Here is an 11,059-nt window from a genome sequence, read left to right as displayed (position 1 = left end):
TAGCAAACTGATATGGACAATTTTACTGTTTCTTTTCCATTTTGTATCCAATTACACTGCGTAGAACCTCTACAATAACGTCATGATTCCTATATCTCTGGAAGTTATATTTTAAAATTTTTAGTACATCTTTGCATAAAATGTGGTGATTTTTTTTCTCAAAAAAGATACGAAATTGGGGTGCCTGGGTGGCTCAGTCGGTTAAGCATCTGCCTTTGGCTCAGGTCATGATCCCAGGGTCCTGAGATCGAACCCCGCATCGGGCTCCCTGCTCCGTGGGAAGCCTGCTTCTCCCTCTCCCATTCCACCTGCTTGTATTCCCTCTCTCTCTGTGTCTCTCTCTGTCAAATAAATAAATAAAATCTTTAAAAAAAAAAAGATACGAAATTATCTTCTTTGGCTTTATTCTGCTTCTATTATTACTTTTGGGGATTAGAGAAGCAGAAAAAAGAAGAAAACTATTGGAGGACCAGTCATAATATAACATAAAAATTTGTTTATCACTGCCCTCTGCTGTACAATTTTCTTAAGCCAACACTACGTGGTTAAGGGGGCAATGTCACTAACAGGTGTGGAACACTGACCCAAGAATGTTGCCGTACTTTTCAACTACGATGTCTGTCTGCAGCAGGTGTTCTCGACCTTCACATTATTGGTACTTTGGGCCCAATAACTTTGTTGCAGGGGTTCTGTCCTGTGTATTTCAGGACGTTTAGCAGCCACCGTGGCTTCACCCACCAGATGCCTGTAGTACTTCCCCAACTCGTGACAACTAAAAATGTCTCCAGACATTTCCACATGTCCCCTAGGGGGGCAAAATCACTCCTAGTTGAGAACCACTGGTCTCTAGGTTAGCAGTTGTATCTGTAACGTGGTCTTATTAGGAATCAAGGCCCTAGGTATCGAATGATGAATGTTACCTGTTTCAAAGAACCCACTTATAATCAGTGTCCGGATGACATACAGACTTACGTATTTACCCCATTATTTCAGTCCTAAAAACACACTGAGCTAGATGAGAAAGCAACTCAAGTGATACCGTGAAGCTGATGGTACTTCTCTTCTCAGTATCATCCCTTCCAGCCATCAGCACGGCGTGAACAGGTGCAGAAGCAGGACTTAAGCTATACCATTCAGAAGACTCTTTTCTCTATTATTAGTTTCAAAACATGAGTTATGTTGTTTCTACTGCCTCAGCTGACCTCAACTTAGCATTTTGCATGTTTCTTGTGTTCCGGGATTTAACTTGGCAAATAATTCTCCCCTCCTTGTGTTCTTGACCTCATTTCCTATTTGTGTATCTGCTTCCCCCAGATCCTGACCTTTATGTGTCTGACCCAGGGCCGGTAATGGGACTAGGTAATGAGACTCCAAATCCTGAATGCTTCTTTTGCTTAATTACTTGGCTTGGTATTTTGAAACTTGGACACCGCTTTGATCCTGATAGCAGTATTAACTCAGCATGAGTTAACTCAGAACAAAATTGATTATTCTAAGAAGAGTTAAGAGAGATTTGTTCAGTGTTACAGAACTTGGAAAAATTTTGGGGCACAGACACAACTCACTACCTAAGTTACCAATCTGGTTGCTTTCATTTCTCATCCTCTCTCTTTCTCTCCCTATATATATTTCTGATTATAAAATAATTTTAAAGCTTGGGAAAGATAGAAATTTGTAAAGAAAATATAGTCACCTATAAGCCTACTACTGCTCAGAAATAACTATTTTTAACTTTCTAATATAGAGAGGAGAAATGTTATCTGTATGTATCTATCCACATACACATTTTTTTTTAAAAGATTTTATTTATTTATTTGACAGAAAGAGAGGGAACACAAGCAAGGGCAGTGGGAGAGGGAGAAGCAGGCTTCCTACTGAGCAGGGAGCCCGATGTGGGACTCGATCCCAGGACCCTGGGGTCATGACCTGAGCCGAAGGCAGACGCTTAACGACTGAGCCACCCAGGTGCCCCTCCACATACACATTTTTTAACAAAACACTATCATATTTCACACACTACTTGTAACCCATTTTTTTTTACTTTATAATGTATCCAGGAGTGATATCTAATAATTAATACCCCAGAGCAGAGGCTGATGTTACTGGAGCAGGATCCTGCTGCCATGTGTCAACTCTATAGTAACTGCATGAGAGAGCCCCAGAGAGTCCCATAGAAAGGGCCAAGGAAGCCAGGGTGGTATGGGACTCTCTAGTTCCTCAGAGAAGCTACCATACACCAACCAGTAGAAGTATCTCAGTTTTTTGTTTTATTTATTTTTTATTAAAACTTTATTTTTTAGAGCAGTTTTAAGTTCACAGCAAAACTGAGAGGAAGGTCAGAGATTGCCCATGATCCCATGCACAGCCTCTCACATTATCAATACCCTCTACCCACAGGTACTTTTGTCACAGTAGATGAACCCACATTGACACATCATAATCACCCAAAGTCCATAGTTAAAATATGGTTCATTTTCGGTGTTGTACATTCTGTGGGTTTGGGCAAATACATAATGACATGTATCCACCATTATAACATCATACAGAGTACTTTCACTGCTCCAAAATACCTCCAGTCCCTCTCCCTACCCCTGGCAACCACTGATCTTTTTACTGTTCCATAGTTTCGCCTTTCCCAGAATGTCATATAGTTGGAATTAACTATGCAGCCTTTTCAGATTGGCTTCTTTCACTTAGTAATAGGCATTTAAAGTTCCTCCATGTCTTTTTATGCCTTCATAGCTCATTTCTTTTTAGCATTGAATAATATTCCCCTGTCCAAAGTGGCTGTACTTTTTTGCATTACCACCAACAATGAATGAAAGTTCTTATTGCACATCCTTGTCAGCATTTGGTGTTCTCAGAGTTCCAGATTGTGGCCATTCAAATAGGTGTGTAATGGTATCGCCTTTCAATTTGCGTTTTCCTGATTACATATGATGTATAACATCTTATCTAAATGTTTTAACAACTGGTTAGAGTTATATCAGTGTAAATCAGTTGATTAGCATTCCTGAATATATTGTGTTTTAATATCTAGTTAGATAGTAATCAGAAATCTGATATTTAGGGGCGCCTGGGTGGCTCAGTCAGTTAATCGTCTGCCTTCTGCTCAGGTCATGATCCCAGTCCCAGGACAGAGCCCCATGTCAGGCTTCCTGCTCAGCAGGGAATCTGTTTCTCCCTCTGACCCTCCCCTGTCTCGTGCTCTCTCCCTCTCTCTCAAATAAATAAAATCTTAGAAAAAAACCCTTAATATTTAATGGCTACAAAGTACTTAACTTTGTGGATATTTTATCCACTGCATCTTTATATTGGTCTCCAGCACTGTCTTTTTGTTGAATCTATATGTTCACTATTCATCAAAGAAGCCATTTCTTAATTAAATCTATATAAAGTCCTCTTAGTTCCTTCCTCAAAATTTGATTATATTATAGCACCTACCACATAGTATTTAAATGATATCCCTAACCTGCTTCTCTTATCAAGCTGTGCATCCTGCAAGAATAGGGACTGTGTCTTGATCATGTTTATATTGGTGGTATTTGCTGTTTAATAAATGTTTACTGAAATGAACTGTAGTAATATTCTTTCTCATGTTCCCTAGGAGCCTTATTTATTGGCCTCAATTAATATCTAGGTTTCAATGGATTTTTAAAAATATAAACTATCATGAATTATCATATTACTTTCATTTTCCCTCTGCCTACTCCTCTAGGCAAGCCTAATTAAAAACCACTTTGGAAGTGAGTCTACTGTATTTGAGAATTTTTCAAAGCCTTCTGTTCAGGAAATTCTTTTCAGCATTCCAGTCTAGTTATTCAAATGACCACTGGAATCCTATTTTATTCACAGATCTCAGTAGTTAGCAATCATGATAACTTCATCTTGCCCCCTCTGATCTGAACTTGGAAACTTATGAACTTGCGCTTGATGTTCATGCATTCGTTCATTCAATAATTCATTATATCTTTATTGAACTCATATTACCTGCCAGATCTGAGGATCAACAGATAAATAAAACATAGTCTCTACCTTTGAGGAATTCCAAATTAGTGGGGGAGGAAAGTTCTATACCACAATGTAGTAAGTCTCATAAGATATTTATGCACGGTGTAAAAATGCACTGTATTGTCATATTTTCACACTCTATTTCCTCAATGGGAGGAATGCCCTAACCAAATTTAGAAAAACACTTTACCCCTACTAGCAAAATAAGGCTTCCTAAGCCCTTCATTATTTGGATTTATTAAAGAAGTTTTAAATAAATTTTTTTTAAAGATTTTATTTCTTTATTTGATAGAGACACAGCAAGAGAGGGAACACAAGCAGGGGGAGAGGGAGAGGGAGAAGCAGGCTTCCCGCTGAGCAGGGAGCCCGATGCGGGGCTTGATTCCAGGACCCCAGGACCATGACTTGAGCCGAAGGCAGATGCTTAACGACTGAGCCACCCAGGGGCCCCGAATAAAAATTTTTTAAAAGCTTGAATTTTCCAAACACCACTTCTTGTCAATATCACAGAGCCCATGACTGATAAAGGAAAAAAGAAAAAGTAGAATCTTTAAATGTTTTCCAGCATGTTAAAAATCTTCCCAGTCACTGAAATATTTTCATATCGCATCACAAAGAGAAGATGCTTGATAATTTATCTTTACATTAGCTGTCTCATGAAAAAGATAGTTTGAGAGCCTAAGTCTTCCAAAAATCAAACACAGGAAATAGTTACAGACAATGATACCATTGTGTATAAATAAACTTACACTTGCCTTCTGTGAAAAGCCTTTATAAGCATACCTAACATATCTGACACATGGAGCAAATCATTTTCTTAATATATCTCTTTTCTTTACAAGAAAATTATTTTCAAAAAAATCATTATATGAAATAAATAATGACAATGGCCAGAAAAGAAACTCAGACAGTATAAAATTTCTTTTATTTAAATTTCATTACATAATCATGCTTGTAATGAATAATTAATTTTACAGTGAAAAGGAAAAAAATAATAGATTAATTCCTTTTAATTATATTTAAGCATTTTTTTGAAAAGGGAACAACATATGGGCTTGTTTCACTAATAACTACATTAAAATGTAATAGCAATTAAATATCAATTAAACAAGAATAACAATTTTAAAAGAATGTATTTTTTAATTTTCAAGATACTATTTAAATTCAGTAATATGTTTCATGTATGAACTGAAATTTGCATTTGATGAGCAAAAATATTATACCTACTAGCTTATAGTCAGTTTCACTGTTTTAAATTTTAAATACAAAGAGAAACTCCAAGTGATCATACAACATTATATAATTGAAATAACTCAAGTTCTGTGTCTTTGTCTTTCTAATCACTGTTTATGAGTCACTGGTTTTCAATGTTTATTTCTGAGCCACTATTTAACAGGAATATGTAATGCCGTTTATTAAATTCAACCACGACTTCAGAGATAGTTTAGAACTTAGACCCACAAAACATTTTTTTCAGGGAGAAATATTTTATCACTGACATTATTTAGAATTGCTGGCATGTAGTAAAAATAAAAAGCAGACTGTAAAAGTTAGTTTTATTATTGTTTTTAAATTCTAAAGACAATGTTTCCCTTATTTGACTGCTCTGGGGCACACATTTCCATCGCAAGGCCCTCGGAATGGCACTTACTAGACCATTTACCTAATGATACTGTCACTTCTACAAATAATATTGTTTCATGATTACATTTCTGCACAGGTCACTGTGCTAGGTACTCTCATACATTATTTCCTTTGAGCCTCCCCACACTCTGACAGTGCAAGTACCCTTCCTTACTCTCATTTCATGGATGAGGAAACAATCTTAGGGACTTTAGGTAACTCGGTTCAGGTCACATGAACAATGACAGAGATGGTGTTCAAGCTCAGGTCTGTCTGATTCGAAAGCCCTAATCCAGCCAATCCTGCTTCTATTTGTTCATGCAACAAGTAGGAGTTGAGTGCCTTCTGCAAGCAATTAATAAAGCAGTGCATAAGGAACAGTTATTGTCAGCAAGGGTTCTAAGATTAGTCAAGCACCTGCTTTCCCCAGAGGTGGCCACTCTCCTGTGTCTATCAGCAAGGATTGGTTTTATCTATTCAGAAATGTCATCTCAATGCCATTGGAGACTATATAGTCTTTACTGTCTCCATTTTTTTTGTTCTTTCTGGAACTCCTATGCATCAGGTATTGGAACTTCAATCTTGAAGACCGACCCTCCAAATTTTACATCTTTTCTATTTTCTCTCTTCTTGTTTGTTCTACTTTCTGATTTCATCAATCATGACTTCTAATACTTGCATTTTTAGAATTCCCCTGTTTATTCTATCTGCTAAAGTCTCTCAGAGTCTTGATTTCCTCAAGTGATTTGTAGTATTTGAATGTGAGCTCACTTCCAACAGAAGTTCTTTTTTGTGTCCCAGCTTGAGGCACAACCCTAAAGAGTATTGTATTTGTCTCCTATAGCCCTCCCTCATGTTTCACTGGGCCAGGCCAGTGTTCACTCTCTTGGTAAGGGGTCCCTGCACCTTGTGAGGAGTATGAATTTGGACTCCACACTCACGCACGGTGCAGGTCTGATGTCTAAATTCCTCTGGGCTGCCTTCTTTCCCATGATTTTAGGTGGATGGATGGCTTCTTTGATGTTTCCCCAGGCGGTTTCACAGAAGCAGTCCTTTGAGACTGCTGGCTTTTTGCAAGGTGGTTATCTTTAGTTCCCTACAAGGATATGACCTGAAGCTTGTGTTGAAAAAAAGATTAAAGAAGACAATTTAGAGGATACAAAATCTTTATTTAACACTTTGTGAAGTGGACAGTCTCCATTCAGAGAACTACAAAATGGGGTGGAAAGCAGGAAGCTTTTATAAGATAAAGAATAAAGACCAAGGAAGAAAAAAATAGAAAGTATCTGAGTAGCTGGAGCCACATAGTCAACCTCCTTTGGCATGAGAAGAAATAAGGAAATAAATATAGAGCCCAGAGTTAACTTGGCATCTGGGGATTGGCTGATTGGGAGATACTGCATTTCTGGTCAAGTGGAACATTTACAGGGACATGAAAATTATCATTTAAGTCTCAGTTTGCTAACATGGCATCCCAGCTCCATCCTGGGCCTAGGAGTCCACTTCACATTGTAGTGTCTTCACTACAGTCAGAACCCCAAGACCCACAAGTTAAGGCCTATCAACCCTCTCCTCCTTCAGCTCCAGCTCTTGTTCACTACTGTGACTTTGAGTAGACTCTTCACTTCCGGCACCTGAGGATTTCATCCTCTTAGTTTTAAGCTTTTTTTCTTATATTTTATCTAGAATTTCCCTTTGTTTTGAGGGAACGGTTTTGTAACAGCTTCATATCCATCTTTCCATCACCCTACTGCTTAGCTTCCCTCTCCCATCCACTGAACGCCCACTCTCCTCCCATTCATCCTCTGTTGTCTTCTTCCCCCTCCCTTCTTCTCCAGATTCTCCATTGCAAACACCCAGAAATGAGGTCAGGAGACTAGAACCTTCCTTAGAAGGGTCTTTGGTAGTGGGTACTTAGAGTAGAAAAAGCTGGAAGCATCCATAGATATGTAACGTGAGGGTCATTATTCTGCTGCTTATAACTGATCCAGTGAGTGACTCAACAGATTTTAAAAGATGTAAAATCAGAGTCGTTCGTGTAAAGACAGACTTTTAGCTGCTTTCTTCCCATATTACAAAAGTCTTTCAGGGAGGATACACTACTTGGCACAAAGTTAAGAAAATATTTCATTTCAAGGTTTACTAGCAAGGTTTCAGGATGGTGGTTTTCTTTATAAGATAGGGAAGTAGTAGGATCTTAAGACAAAAGGCAAAGGTCCACTGGAAAACATGCTATATGAAGGATTTAAATTTTCCTTTTTCTTTGACTCCTGGTAACAGTCATATTTTGCATCCATTTTGAATCTTCTCCCTACATTCTAATTGCTTCCACTGAGCCAGTAGCCTTCAGTGTAGTCCTCTTACATAACCTTCCCCGCATCACTTCTCCTTTGAATTTCATATGACAGTGGGAGTACAACAGTTGGAGGCAAGATAATCCTGGAGTTTGAGGTGGTGTCCAGCCACAAAATAAGCAGGGGCACAAGGCAAACGTAAGAGAAGCACAAAGAAGCATCTGCAATATGAATCACTTAGGAGGGGACTTAAGGGTATTAATGATGATGGTAATAGAATCTGGCATTTATTGCATCATATCATTTACCAGGCATTAACCTAAGCACTTTGCATAGACAATATCATTTTGATCTAACGCTAGCTACTATGGCCATTTCCAGTTTACAAATCAGGGTATGGAGACAGAGTGTTAAAATCACTTTCTCAAGGTCTCTGAGAAAGTGACAGAGAAAGGGGGGAAAAGGCAAGGAGAACCCTAGAGTTGCTCAGGAATCCCAAGCAGCAGGAGCTTGTGGACCGTGTATTTATTGTGCTGCAGATCTGCCACAACGCCTTCAGTCTCCAACTCTCTTCATTCCCAATTTCAAATCCCAAAAGAGTGCATCCAATAGGCCCAGCTTTGGTCCGTCCCTGGTAAATTACTGGGTGAGGATCAGAGAGCACAGTAATGTACTACAGATACACATCCCTGTATATGAGCCATGCTGCCTAGAAATGTGGTAGTGGGGGTAAATGGGCAGCCACCCCAAGTAGCATCTCCTATACAACCTAACGATGTAAGAAACTATCATATGTGTGTACGTGTGCAATTTTCTGCAGCTGATACATGGTTCAAGAATAAGAATTACATTCATTAAAATATATAGCATGTTTTATTATTTTTTGGTTTCTATAAAGTGTGTATGTATATTAAATGAACTGGTATCCATCTATTATTTCATTTTCCTTAATATAGAAATCTCCCTGAAGAAACTCAGTTTTCACTGAAATGATAAGACTTCAATTTCTGTTACTCTTATTTCTCACAGCATGCTATTTTCGCTACTCTGAATAACCACCTGCTGAAAACAATGAGAACTGCTAGGTTTAAAAAAAAAATCAACTACATTGATGAACTGGTAGGAAATGAAGGAATTCTCAGAGAGGAACAAAAGAAAGAAAGGAAGCAGAATGAGAGGATCCTAAGAAATAAGTGAGGGCCAAAGTGGGATGTTGCTAAGAGATTATCTGTCAAATTCTGGACACCTACAGCTCCTGCGTTGGTAGCTGTGCAGCATGCCAAGATCAGGAAAGAAAGCCAATAACCCATCCAAAAGGAGAATTCTAATAGGGGGCAAAATTTGAGGCCCCAAAAGGCCATATTCCCAGTGTAAGGGTGAATGAGAAAGAAATCTGATGCACAAGTCAGTAAAGAAACATGGCTGACTTGACCTTGGAATCCAGGAAAGGAAGAAAAAGTCTCTTCTGAGAATGTCCTCTGAAAATCAAATCCAAGCCACTTGGATCTGAGGCCAAATGAAATCCATCTGTGCAGTCCAAACACTTTAAGTGGAAAATTTAATCTGGTCGTAGGGTTAATGGTGCCTCCATGCAACTTGCAGAAGCAAATTCTAATACTGTCTAGGAAAACTCAATTTTAACTCTGGCCTTAGAGAATCCTGACAGTTACAACCCCAGAAACTTAAGTGCAGAATCCAAAATCATAACAGCCAAGGAAACAGGCACCATGAGCAAAAGCTAGAAGAAACAACAAACAGCACAAAAGACCCATAAAACTTTCAGTTTTGGATGTAACAGACACAGAACATAGACCATTTAATGTTTACGTTAATATTACGTTTAATTTGTATAAGAAATTAGAAAATGGCTCAAAAAGAACTAAATAGAATTTGTAAAAATAAAGTTATTTGAAAATATTGAGATGGACCATATAAAAGGCCAAAAAAAAAAAAAAAAAAAAGGAAAAGAAAAGGAGGATAAAGTGGGAAAGTCTTAGAGATGTCCCATAGATGTTCTAAGAGATAATGGTTGAGAATTTTCTACAATTTTTTCAGGACACTAATCCCGAGATTCAGCAATCCTTTAAAATCCTAAGCATGGTTTAGACATTTTTTGAATGGTAAGAAGGAAGGAAAGAAAGAAATGACTACATACCTAGATTCACCACTGAGAAACTGCAAAAATATCCAAGAGATCTTAAAGGCAGCCAGAAGAAAGGAAGGGAGGGAGGGAGGGAGCATAAGAGGGAGTAAGACTGAAAGCACTAGATTTTAGATGAAAGTACAGAAAGTAAACTAGGTAATTATTAGAATTGAGGTAAGTTTCCTTTGACATTCATCAATATGACAGGTAAGTATCCTGATTAAGAGCAGTGGAAAAAATCTTGAGTGTAAGAAAATGTAAAAGAGGGGGAAAGGAGGAAACTCAAATGCATAAAATGTTTCAACTCCAATCTGAAAAATATAAAAACAGAACAAACTGAGGGTTCTAGAGGGGAGGGGGTGTGGGGGGATGGGTTAGCCTGGTGATGGGTATTAAAGAGGGCACATATTGAATGGAGCACTGGGTGTTATTTGCAAACAATGAATCATGGAACACTACATCAAAAACTAATGATGTAATGTATGGTGATTAACATAACATAATAAAATAAAATTTAAAAAATAAATAAATAAAAATAAAAAGTTGTTAAAAAAAAAACAACAGAACATTAAATTATGAACCAAAGACAAATTTTCCCAAAAAACGAATAGAGCTAAGACAGGTGGAAAAGAACAATACCCAACCTTTACTGAGTGCAAACATTTTTAAGAAAAAGAAAACTGAGCAGTGAAGGGACTAAATATATCACTGGTGAGCACTTTCCGGGAGGAGTCAAAAGGTAGAAAAAGACACCGCACAGGACTGTAGACGGCCAATACAGGCTATTTACTTAACGTAATCTAAAGTTATTGTTAGGATAGTTCATTAGATATTAAGTCTTCATCCGTTATTTCTGCTTTCTCGCTATTTCTTCTTCTTCTTTTTTTTTTTTTCTGGGTGCAGGTTCTACGTATAGCTCAATTACATTACGATTAACGATGAGACAGACCGCAAAATAAAATATGTAAGAGGCTGTCGAGGGCTATTT

Source organism: Phoca vitulina, unplaced genomic scaffold (assembly GCF_004348235.1).
Source record: "Phoca vitulina isolate PV1807 unplaced genomic scaffold, GSC_HSeal_1.0 scaffold4, whole genome shotgun sequence".
NCBI classification, from domain to species: domain Eukaryota; kingdom Metazoa; phylum Chordata; class Mammalia; order Carnivora; family Phocidae; genus Phoca; species Phoca vitulina.
The sequence above is the reverse complement of the archived record's forward strand: the minus strand, read 5'-3'. Positions refer to the sequence as shown.